This window comes from Ipomoea triloba, chromosome 8 (assembly GCF_003576645.1).
Source record: "Ipomoea triloba cultivar NCNSP0323 chromosome 8, ASM357664v1".
Classification (NCBI taxonomy): domain Eukaryota; kingdom Viridiplantae; phylum Streptophyta; class Magnoliopsida; order Solanales; family Convolvulaceae; genus Ipomoea; species Ipomoea triloba.
The window spans coordinates 15743803-15757518 of record NC_044923.1 but is presented as its reverse complement, the minus strand read 5'-3'; the positions used below and the strand labels follow the sequence as shown (position 1 = coordinate 15757518).

Below are 13716 nucleotides of genomic sequence, written 5' to 3'. Positions count from 1 at the left end.
TATAATTTTGTATGTTTTCGTAACATAATTTTTACAATGTTGGTATGGGTTGTTAGCGATTTTGTTGGTCCAATGCATTTGATAATCAGGGCTAGTCATGAGAAAGGGCGAGTTGGGCGACTAAAGGCCCTATTTCAAGGGGCCATATATATATATATATATATATATATGTATATATATATATATTGCCCTCATATACTGTCAGCATATGCCATGCAGTCGAGCGACCTAATTTGCTTTGTCCAATCATTTGCATCCAACTGCTCTCAATAGATTTTTTGCAATCAAATATAATTTTGTATGCTTTCTTAGCATATGTTTTCTGTAATGTTATATGTTTGTTAGCGATTGTGTTGGTCCAATATAATGCATGTGATAATTATATTATATTTCCAAATTAAAGTTGTTTGAAAGAAAAGACATGATTGAAGGGGGAAATTAATAATATCTTCCTTCTATCTTTAGCTTCAACAATGTGCTGTTTCCCAGTCCCAAATAGCAGTTTTCCTCATTCTATCTTAATTTAATAGGTTTAGTACAGTTTCTCTGATCTTTGCAATCAAATACTCCGTATAATTTGGTACGTTTTCCTAGCATATTTTTTTGTAATGTGTTGTTCTATCTTTAGCTTAAACAATGTTATGTTTCCAGTCCTAAATTGCAATTCTTCTCCTCATTCTACCTTAATTTGAGAAGGATAATAAATCTTAAATTTTTTTACTCATGCACAAATTGAAGTCTTAATTTGAAAATGATGAAAATACTCTTAATAATTTCATATTTCAGCATGTAACAAAGGGGTGACCAACGTGATGAATTTCAACACTAAAATAATAATCATGGATGAAAATTGATAGGAATTAAACATGTGAATAAAAATTGTCGTTTTACTAATACTCGTAGACCAAAATTGCTATTTGCTCATTGGCATTATCCTTAGATTTCGTTTGCTCCGTATAACCAGGTTGTTTAGTTGAAAGGAATTGCAATTCTCTCATTTCAAGGAATTGAAAATTCAATCCCAAACCCCCAAGAATTGTAATCCTAGCTAGATGAGAAGAAAAAATGCGACAATATATTATAAATAAACAAATGTGACGAACATCAAAAATATAATTATTATTAAAAAAAAAAAAACAAGAGTGGTAAGATAGAACCTATTTGCCCCTTTGGGACTTGGACAGAGACTAAACATAAGCTGATATTTTGACATCTATATTCATCCATAATAAACTGGAAATTGCCTGATTGATTGTACATATTTCATTCACAAGATATAGATGACAAGCTATATAAGTGTGCATTCAATTTTCCCATTGCCCTTGAGGGATTTGCAAAGCAAATATCTTTCATGGCAACCACAGTATAGTATTAGATGGCCAAAGTCCTTCAATGATTTCTTGGAACATCTTAGACCATGCTGCAGTATCAACATAAACATGTAAGCCATATTGAAGCCCATAAAGTTAGTCGACTATCAAGCCAATGCCAATAAGAAATACAGTAGTAATTTGTTCGTGAATAAGAAATAGTCAATGTTCACGAACAATAATCAACCAAACAACATAACGACTATACAAAATTAGGCTAAACTAAAGTAGTATCTTAAAATTAAAAAAATAATAATAATAATACTAAACTGCACTTAAATGAGTTTGTTCGTGAACAGGTCTTAAATGAACACTAAACAAGCATGTGCGTGAATATTATTAAATGAACATGTTCATGAACATTATTAAATGAACACTAACGAATGTGTTCACGAACTCTTAGCAAACGAGCATACAAATGTTCAGGTTCTGTTCGTTTATTAAACGAGCTCTAAAATTTTTTTATTTATGTTCGTTTACCTTAATAAGTGAAAGTAAACAAACGCTTACTAAACACAAACACGAGTAGTCTATCGAAAGCTCTGTTCATTAACACCCTATACGCAAATCAATAAACCTAGCATAGCAATTTTAGTATAGAGATAGATGGAAAGCATGAAACCTTGAATAAAGCAACAGCAACTTCTTTTCTCATCACTTGTCAGAAACTTGTCAAATTCTCCTCCTATTGTCCACTCACGCTTTCTTGGAAGCTCCGGCTTCTGAATGTTCTGCACTGGATTGTATCTAAGGAAAATGGACAAATTAATATGCCACGATGAAGTCCATTTCAACCTCTAAATCAAGTAACAGTAAAATTATCATTTACCTTATTTAATTTTTCCCTAACCAACTGAACAGTTTGATTCATAGATTCCAATGAAAAATATTCCTGTGATTGAACAGAACGAGAAAACCCCGGCCCTATTGTCAGTCAAGAAAAACTAGAATGGCAAAAAGAGGAAAATGCTTTAGAACATAAATTTCTCTTGCAAATGTTACCAAAAACAATGCAAGGATTTCATTTCATGATATTCATTTATAGCTAACCTTGTTAGAAGATACTATAGTCATAGAGGAATCTCTATTATTAGCGGTCTCCTATGGCTCCATGAACTGACTAAAGAAAACACATCAATTTTATGTCTTAGTACATAGTTCCTATATATGAAAAATCATCATTCTATCCACATCATCTTGCAAAGAAAATTACCTTTGATTAATTTCTAATGGTTTAGAAGTTATATGTGAAAAGGTTGAAGTGATTACAGATTTGCTGGCAGCATCAGGCCCTGGCCCCAGGATTGCAGAACTTTTGGATCTTTGAGCTGAAACATTGTAAGTAGCATCAGGCCTCGGGACAGAAGGGAAAGAACAAGCAACCAATACAAAGTACAAGTCAATAGTGTTGTAAAAATTGGCCTAGGCGCTAGGCACCCCTAGGCCGAGGGGATTTCACCCCTAGGCGTCTTTTAGTCGTCCGGCCGACTAGGCACCCAACTCGGCCAAGTCGCAAACCACCAGGATGGAAGGCTGTGGCGACAGCGACAACTAGGAGTATGGTTGCAACGACTGGACAGCTGGAAGCTTTGGATGACTGGCAACGGCGACGCTCAGGCCTGTGGACTGTGGAGAGTGGCTAGAGCCTATTATTATTACTCAACCACCTAGGCACTCTAGGCACTAGGCGCCCGACTAGCGCCTAGTGCCTTCTGCAACCTTACAAGTCAGAAAGTGAATGACATACAGTTTACTCGTGTCTGAACTTCCCTTCTCCTCCCCTCTAACTTCTCCTTTGTATCAGATTGGCTCTCATATTGAGGTGCATAAGAGACCTGGAGCCTGTTCCCGAGGAATACAAACTCATCCAATTTCCTCTTGGCAAACCTATATCAAAAAACATTTATATTTCTCAAGCCGCACCCCCATATACATGCCAAGATGGCATATCGCTATATTCACTATTTAGATGCTACATGTACAATCACCAAGGACAACCAATCACACAGAAGATACAGTTATACAGTACTGAAGTGTGTAATTGTGCCCTTTTATTAAGGTAATGCTATATTCTTGTTCATATAAATGGTATTTATTCTGATTTCGCATAAACTAAACTTCTAATTATGCATTAAACTCTTACTTGTACCTGATACAAATGCTGACATATTAATGAGAAGAGTCAGAAGACCCAAATAAAAATAGAGTAGCCAGTGATTTTTTTTTCTTGATTTTTAAAGTTAAAAATATACTCAATAGTTTACTATCCAAATATCCAATATCTTAACTTCCTAAGGCCTCACAAACGAAGAAAGAAAGTATTTCTAGCGTCAAAGGTCGCGAAGAAATCCTCAAAAATCAATATAAATGCATAACAACAGTCCCTTATGCTTTCCATACCAAATAGTGTATACTATGTATTAGGATACCATAGCGTATATTTACTGGGTGCAAAGGCTAAGATAACCTCATTTAATTTTCTTTTCTTTAGCCATTTCCCAAAGCATAATCCTCCATTTGAACAACAAGGAATCTAAATATAATATAAGAAATATACTGTCATTTTCTAAACTAACAGAGTCATATAACAGATTCCATTGATACATGAAGTACATAACCAAGGCACTTTTCACCATTTTTTTTCATTTTGCAAGTTTCTTCGGTTCTTCATAAATCAGTTTTAAAACACAAAAAACCTAGGCAGTAAAAAGAATAGAATGTTAATGTGACCTGGCATTGTCTACCCTTTGGAACTTGATCCAGTAGACATCAGTAAATGGTTCGCAGTCTTCGGCATCCATGGGTTTACATCTGAGCAAAACAATAGAAAAACAATTGTACTTAGTACAAAAATAATACCAAAAGATTAGCATTATAAATAGTGTTCGAAAGATAACAATTCCAATAAGAGTTGCACCAATCAGGGAAAGCATATGGAGGGGAAAAGAAGCTGCTTTAGGTCTATGATTCAGCTTTTAGACTATGCCAGAGAAAAAGAAAACAATCCGAGTTAATACCTAATTTAGTCATCGACTATAGAGGTTTTTTTCGATTTAGTCGTAAATGATTTTTTTTGCTTAATTAGGTCCTCCACTTCGATGATTTTACCCAATTGAGTCCTTGGCTATTAGAATCAATGACTAAATCAAGAAAAACCACTATAGTCGAAGACTAACTTGGGTAAAACACTAAAACTACTATAGTCATGACTAAATAGGGTATTAATATAGGTGAAATTACCAAGTTATCTTAGCAGAAGACTCAATTAGAATAAACCATCAAAGTCAATAACCTAATTAAGCACAAAAAGTCCACTAAATCGAGAAAAACCACTCTAATCAACAACTAAATTGGTTATTAACTCAAAAACAATCCATTAGAGAAAAGGAATGGAAAATTTAACTGCTAAGCAATTAGACAGATCACTTATATACAGAATAACATCAATGAAATGAAAAGCATAGTAATAATAGCATAACATATTAATCCAAAGACACAAATTTTCCAAGTGCAGTAACCATAAATCCACAATGTGGAATTCCCTCAGACTTCCAAAATCCCAACCTTCAACAAACAAAAGGTGAATAAAATGAAAAGGATTTTAATTTGGCAGAAATCCAAGATTGCGTTTTAGGCTACCCGAAGAGAGCTTTAAAAAAAGGAAAAGAAAAATAAAAGACTGAATATTGAAGCAAGAATACAGTACTCTTCAACTTCTCCATAAGTGGTAAACAATTTTGCGAGATCATCACCACAACCCAGAGATGGAACGTTCCTCACAATCAAAAATCTGCCAGAGATACCAACAAATTCGAGTGAAATAAGAAAATGGCCGAAAATTGGTTAATCAAACAAAATTTCTTAGAGACAAACGAACTTGGATTCATCGCAAACAGTATAAACGCGCACTGCAGGCTGGGCCGGACTTTAGGGCTGCAAGACGTGCAACACACAGGCCCCAAAATTTTGGGGGCCCCTAGTCTAATTCTAATAATTAGTATATGTATTTGTGATTATATTGGTCAAAAATTAGGTATTTTACATTTTTCTTCAATTCTCAGTTTATTGGTCTGAATCGAGGCATACCTTGGCTGGTTCGCGTAGGGGACGGACCACGGAGAAGGCTTGAGCTGTTGAGTATATGTATAGGAGTATATCGATACGGATTGCTAAAGTGTTATACACGTCAATCTAATTAGAAAAAAAAAATTGTCAAACAACTCAACTGGTCATGTGGTAAAGGTAAAATTTGTCATAAGCGATTGCAGGTCGAGTCGGAGACAAAGTGAGAACATATTGTTAAAGTAGGTAGAAGCCTACCGGGTCATGAAAAATTAGGCCCACAAAATGCAAGCCTAACGGGGCGGGTCAAAGTTGACCCGCAACCCAAGTGAATTAGCCCCCGCGGGCCAAACACTCATTAATTAAAAAATAAATAAATATATAAATATAACTATATATATATATATATATATATATATATATATATATATATATATATATTAGATATGTCATTTTTGTCATCTCTATAATTTTTTACTTAATTTAGAAAAAAAAACCGCGGAACCCGCCAACCCGTGCAGGACAGACTAGGATTGCATGAATTCTAGCCCACGGGCCTAACGGGTCGGCCCGCTAGAAATTAAGCTCGCGGTAGGGCGGACCAGCCCAGTGTGATAGTACTAGGGAACAACCTCTAGCAAAAGTCTAGCCTCATAAGTTTATTTTGTTAAACAAATGAAAGTATATCATTTAATTTTCTCAAAAAATACTTATATCACTAAAAAGTTTTAATTAAGATATTTTAAATGATAATTATATTGATATTTTTATTTTAATGTTTTAAATTACCATACGATTATATTAGGTTATTTTTGCCAAGATCTTATGATCTAGTGGTACTAAGTTTCACTCTCATATGGAAGGTTGTGGGTTTAAGTAACAAAGTTAGCACTAGTCAAATGAAAATATTAAGTTACTTTCAATATATTATTGATTCATTTTCAAAATATTGTAATTTCAATTTTACAATACTAATGTAAATTCATCATTATATTGATAAACATTAAATAAGTTCATTAAGCAAACACAACAAATTCATTTTTATAATACTTCAAGTTTGTTTTAATTTTTACAATTGTAATGTAACAACATTATAATGATAGATCTTAAGTTTTACAATTAATAAAACGATGCAAGTTCATTATATTAGTTATTCATTTTTACAATACTGAATGTTCATCTTTAAAATAATAATGCAATTACGTCATAATACTGATAAAACTAAAATATTTTCATTAAGATAATATTGGAGGTTCATCTTCACAATGTAGAGTGTTCATTTTATTAATATTGCAAGCCTATGAATAAACAACTAATATTCAAATATATTACGGAGTATTATTATTAGTATCATTCAAAAGATTTCAAATAGATATTTTTAACATTATTGTTATGGAATGTACAAGTAATATGGAACCTATATAAATTAGGTAACATGGAGATTTATAAGGATTTGAGTAAGTAGTCATACGGAAATTTGTTTCTTATTAAAAGTCTTCTAGCATGTATTTATAGGGTTGTGTATTCTGTTTTCTAATATACAATATACAACTTAATGAACTTATTCAAAAACTCTCTCTTTACTTTCGTAACATGGTATTAGAGCCTTTACAATAAATTTTTTTTTCGTTGGAAATTCTGACATCCTAAGAGGCGCCGCCACCCTCGGTTGCCACTCTCCTATGCGTCGGCGCGTGAGGCTCCTCCAACGTTTTAGTCAACTACTCTTGGGTTGCCTGAGTTTGTTTGCCAAAAACCTAGACTTGGTTTGGACTATTGCGTTGTCATTGACTTTTTACTTCACACTCACTTTGTCTTGTACACATTCAGGCTTGAATTTTGTGTACTTTGTGATCATTTATTTTTTCATAGATATAGCTAAAAATAAGTCTGATGCATCTGCCAAGTCTGTCTTGATCATTGTTGATGAGTTTGCTAAGTTGGAGTCCATTGCTTGTTTTGTTGTTGCACCCCTTTTTGTGCTCATTGTGCATGTTATCCTTCCGTTGGTAAAGAAATCGTGTCATCTTTGTTGGAGTTTGTCTTCTTCACCCAGTGTTTGTATGTCGTATTGGTGGTGTCCAAGCTTCCGGTTCAGGCGAAGGTCCAATCCCAAGCTTGTTCTGTCCACTTTGAGTTCACCTAGTTGTCTGTGGTATTGGTAAATTATATCGTGGACCGCGCATCAAAACGACGTCGTTTTGATTAATGAAACAGACAGATGAAACAACTTTCGTTCTATGCCATTCACTTTCAGTTCATATACACTGCAGTTATATTTCAACACAACTGCAGTTACATTTCGATATAACTACAGTTTCATTCGATAATATAAAAACAACAAATATGAAACTGTTATTCAGTATCAATTCATTTACACTGCAGTTAAATTTCAACACAACAACAGTTACATTTCGATATAATTACAGTTTCATTTAATAATATCAATCACAAATGTGAAACTGTTATTTAGTATCAGTTCATATACACTACGGTTACATTTCAACACAACTACAATTACATTTCGATATAACTACAGTTTCATTCGATAATATAAAAATAAATGTAAGGCAGTATCTTTTGAGATGAACTGTAGTATAAGTGACCACGGTCCACAGTATAACGACTGGGTATTGGTGGCGTCCAAGCTTTCGTTTTAGGAGAGTGCACTAAATGAGATTTTGAGTTAGTTATTTGTGTAGCAAGTTGAACATGATTAATATCTATACTCCAACTTTATGGGAGTGTTATGGAATGTACAAGTAATATGGAACCAATATATATTAAGCAACATGGAGATTTATAAAGATTTGAGTAGGAAGACGTATGGAAACTTTTCCTTATTAGAAGTGTTCTGTATGGAAATTTGTAACATTGTTTTTATTTATCCAAAAAATAATAATAATAATACATGTACATGATAATATACAAATTGTTGTCATCTGTATGAACTTACACAGTATTATTATAACGAACCTAGAATATTATAATAATAAATTATGATCAATGATACATTTTAGTGATCTTACAGTATTATGATTTATACTTATTATTGGGGCATTTATTATCAAAGCCCATTGTTCCTAATTCCAATCATTATTGTGTGGACCATACTATCAAATAATGTACATTCAATATAAAAATAATGTACATTGTATTCGGGTAATATACATTATTTGTGTACTGAATGTACATTGTTTTTATACTATAAAAACAATGTACATTCAGTACAAAAATAATGTACATTTAATACATAAAAATGTACATTTTATTGTGGTCCACACAGCTATGTGGACCATGGTCCACACAATAATCTGCCTCCTAATTCCTCTTAGTCGGTTGATTTTTTAAAGACCATTTGAAAATGTGGGAAAATGATTTTGGAAATTGATATCTAGAAAATGACTAATTTTTTGAAAAAATATTTTTATTTTCTAATGTTTTGTTGAAAGGTAGAAAGTTATATTTTTTTTAATTAGTTGAAATATTTTTTATTTGGTTTATTTTCCAAAACAATAAACCGAAATATATAACAAAATTATTTCTTATAAAATATTAATCATTTTAATAATAATAAAAAATATTATTGTTGTTGTTGTTGTTGTTGTTGTTGTTGTAATACAATAAAGTTTTTCATGTTTTAATATAAACAATAAACCTTATGTAGCGAGGAGAGCACCAGGTATTAATCATCTCCTATTTGTTGATGATAACTTTTTTTTCAAGCTACCAATATTGTCTTATTGCATATGAACAACTTTATGGACAACTAGTTAATTTTTCTAAATCCTGCATTTCTTTTAGTCTCAACACTTCAAGTGAAAACAAGCATGTAGTTTCTTCCATTCTTAATGTCACTGTAAGTCATGGGATAGGAATATATATATATACATATATATATATATATATATTGAAGTTAAGCGGAAACCCTACATTTGTGCAGTCACCCTCTTCTAGAGAATTCTCTCCTTCTCTCATTCTCTCTTCTCTCTTTGGTTCTTTACTCTCTAGTTTGAGACTTTGAGACTCTTCTCTCATCTTTGTCTTAGACTCAGTCTTAGATTATTTTCTCATTCTCTTGTTTTCTCTTCTGCCCTTCTCAGTTCTCACTTCTCAGAGTCCTATTAGTCACCCCAGTTCCGGTGAAAGCCCTAGTCCCTGAATCCGTCACTACAAGAAAAATGTTTATAGACAACGGTTAAAAACCATTGTCTTTAAGGTAAAATTTTCGTTGTTGAAGCCGGTGTTGTTGTAAGTCTCGCACAAAGACAACGGTTTTTAACAACGATTAAAAATCATTGTCTATTGAGTGTTGTTGAAGCCAGTGTTGTTGAAAGTCACGCACATAGACAACGGTTAAAAACTGTTGTTTATTGAGTGTTGTTGAAAGCGGTGTTGTTGTAAGTCCCGCGTGAATTACTTATTGTGAGAGTGAGACATAGAGACTTAGAGATGGTGACCTATGGACTCTGGAGGGTTAGTTATGACTGTCGATTGTAGTTTGTTGGCTAGGAACTGAAGCCCTTTGTTCTCGGGAGATTATTTTTGTGAAACGAAGTAATTGCTAAACCCTAATTTACTTTTTCGTTATTCTGTGATAGTGTGATATACTGATATATCATATATGGAATATTGATATTGATAAATTGTCTCAGTTGTATCTTTGGTGTTTTTTTCTGAAAAATGAATACTAGGGTTTTTTTTTAATTATATTCTGGAAGTTCCAGTTAGCATGTCTCTTGACTGTGATTTTGAAAAATTATACCCCTGTGTTAAAATTTGGTATTTTCCAGTTTGTATGTCCCCAAATTCCTAATTTGGTGGTACTGTGGAGTGTGGAAGCCCCTTATATTATGGTTATTAAATTGTCTCTGATTTTGTCATTTTGTTGGAAACCCTAGGCCCTATTTGTATTTTTGTATGCTGATTATGTGCAACTGTGTATGCTTATCAGTTTATGATGCTTGGATAATGGATATATGTCCTTAGACGCTTAAAGGCATAATAAATTGCCCCTAGTTTGGTGGAAGCACTAGCCCCTAAGTGTGAAATCTATATAAATGAATAAATGATGAACATTATAAAGTAGATGTTTGCATACTTTGCTTGATGTACATAATTTTTGTTCATAGAGTACATTATTTGTGTACATAAAAATTAGGTGTATATAGTACATTATATTTGATGGTGTTCCATTCTAATCATTATTATTTGGCCATGTAATATGTTACACTTACAAATATCATTTCGTGTTCAGATGCAAATTGATGATTATGATATTGGGAAAAAAGAAATCTCTCCAAGTTCAAAACAAAGACAATTCAATCAATGTCTTGATTTTGAGCTTCAATTGGCCTCCAACATTGACATTTCTGATGCAGAACTGGTAATTTATAATACATAATATTATAAATTAATAAATTCTGTGAAAGCCATTTTATATATACTCATTGTTTATACTTCTAAAATCATATGTATTTAGAAATTCGATTAGTGTAGTCATGGTACGTAATTAACATTTTTGAAAGTCGCGGATAGCAATTAACACTACTACAATAGTCATTGGACCAAAATGGCAATTTTCTCATGATTTTATGTCATACTCATTCATGTGTTTGCTTGTGTATATAACTACCATTTTGTTTCAATATATGTGTAGGATTTGTTCTTGACATCTTTGAGAGCAAAATATGCTGTAGACATTATTTTCAGAAATGAATGAGTACAGAGAATCTGTACTAAAGATAGCACGGAATAATTACAAGTCAACTTGATGGGATAGACAACTTATAATTAATTGACTTCTATGCCATAATGGCAGTTGCATTGTAAAACATTTGGATTGACAGCTAATGATATAATCTTTTGTTCAATAGTAGTTCCAAGATTTGGTTTATATAATCTTTTGTTCAATAGTAGTTCCAAAGATTTGGTTCTAAACATCCCATGTGTATTAATGGAAGACTAAAAATTTTGGTAAGATTCTTTGTACTTTCCACTTATATGATATGACTAATAAATAATATTGACTTTTATTTTGCATGAGATGGTTAAATATTAGTATCAATTCAAGTATCAAGGATACATTTTGTTAGCTCATAGGATACATTATTTTAAAGCGTTAGGTACATTTTTCAAACCCAAAAACTACATTACAAAAATCAAGTGATGGTCTGTTCACAAACACGTGAGCTTAGCAAAGAATACATTTTGTTAGCTCATAGCATACATTATTTTAGAGCGTTAGGTACATTTTTCTAACCCACAAAGTAAATTACTAAAATAAAGTGATGGTCAATTCACAAACACATGTGAACTTAGCAAATGATACATTTTGTTAGCTCATAGGGTACTTTATTTTAAAGAGTTAGGTACATTTTTCTAACCCAAAAACTGCATACAATAATTAAGTGATGGCCAGTTCACAAACATGTGACCTTAGCAAATGATACATTTTGTTAGCTCATAGGGTACATTATTTTAGAGCGTTAGATACATTTTTCTAACCCAAAATGTACATTACAAAAATCAAGTGATGGTCAGTTCACAAACACGTGAGCTTAGTAAACAATACATTTTGTTAGCTCATAGGATACATTATTTTTTAGGGTTAGGTACATTTTTCTAACCCACAAAGTACATTACAAAAATAAAGTGATGGTCAGTTCACAAACACATGTGACCTCAACAAAGGATACATTTTGTTAGCTCATCGGGTAAATAAAAAAACAATACAACTAACATGTTACTAGCATAACACATTGATAAAAAACCAATACAACTAACAACTCAACAAAATGCACAATAGACAGTACAGATAAATCATGTATAAAAATAGTGTACCATATCCATTAAAATAATGTACCTAATGCTCAAAAATAATGTACCATAATAAAAAACACAAGAGTTAATTCCATTTTTGGTCCTAGATTTATAGGTGACATTCCACTTTTAGTCCTTTTTTTCAAAACATCCACTTTTGATCCTAGTATTATTGTGGCATGACCATTTTTGGTCCTCCATCAACAAAACAGTTTAAATTTCGTCAAATACAAGAGCATTTCAGTCTTCAATTTTGATTTTGTTTCAAAAAATAAACATCAAAAATATAGTGGGTCAACCTACTTTGCATAAAAAAAGAGCAAAATGTCATTGTATTTAACTGCATTTCAATGATTTTCTTGACGGAGGACCAAAAATGGTCATGCCACAATAATACTAGGACCAAAAGTGGATGTTTTGAAAAAAAAAGACTAAAAGTGGAATGTCACCTATAAATCTAGGATCAAAAATGGAATTAACTCAAAAACACAACTTTGAAATCAAAAAGCACACAGAAATTATACATAAAAATAATATACCATATCCATTAAAATAATGTACCATAATCAAAAACACAACTTTCAAGTAAACAAAATTTAGTACAACTTCTAATTATCATTTGAATTGTTTTGAGACTTAGCCCTAACACAAATCAACTCTGAAATAGTATTGCCACTAGGATGAACAAGATACTCACTACCAACAATATCATAAACAACTTGCTGCACAGAAGATTGGACTACAACCTTTGTGTTTTTTTCAACCGTCTTTGCATAATTTTTTCGGCTTCTAACTTGGTTATACTTTTTTTGTACTGACTAATTGGTCTCCGATTACGGTCACCTTTCACACCACTTCGCTCTGGATTTTGTATACCACCACTTGGCATGGGTCTTTTCAAATCACCAAAGCAAATGAGACCAACATCACCTTCAATCCTTCTTCTACAATCGTCAAAAATTTCTTCACATATTTGTCGAGCTTTGCAATTGTCTTGACTTGATAGAACTAACCTTTGCAATTTTCTACCCATTTGTATAACCCAAATTGGAGAAGAAACTGTAAACGCACTAGAAGAAGATTCAATATCCATAATCCTGTCTTCAGCCACCTTTTTTGTCCACCTTTTACAGATATATTTCTCGAAATTTTTTCAACACAATGAATATTAAAAATACGCAAACAATGTGAACTTGCAAGTACAAAATATGTTCATATCCTTGAGAACAACGCACATCTTCCCCATTCTCCTTACTCCTCAACTCAGAAACCACATTGACAAAAGAGTTATAAAAATCACACAAGCCAGATGTTTTATATAACCTTATTGAAACTGAATGATTTGTAGTCTCACTTCGTTGGGAAGATAAAATACCTCTAGAAAAGTAATCTTTACTAAAAGCAGGACACCACTTCTCCCTAATATCATACAATTTGTCTAACCAAGCATTTGTATGACACT

General features: G+C 32.5%; 1 pseudogene; it reads right to left on the bottom strand.

Moving 5' to 3' along the window:
- Window positions 1-1204: 1204 nt before the first annotated feature.
- Window positions 1205-5246, bottom strand: LOC116027790 (annotated as a pseudogene).
- Window positions 5247-13716: the final 8470 nt, after the last annotated feature.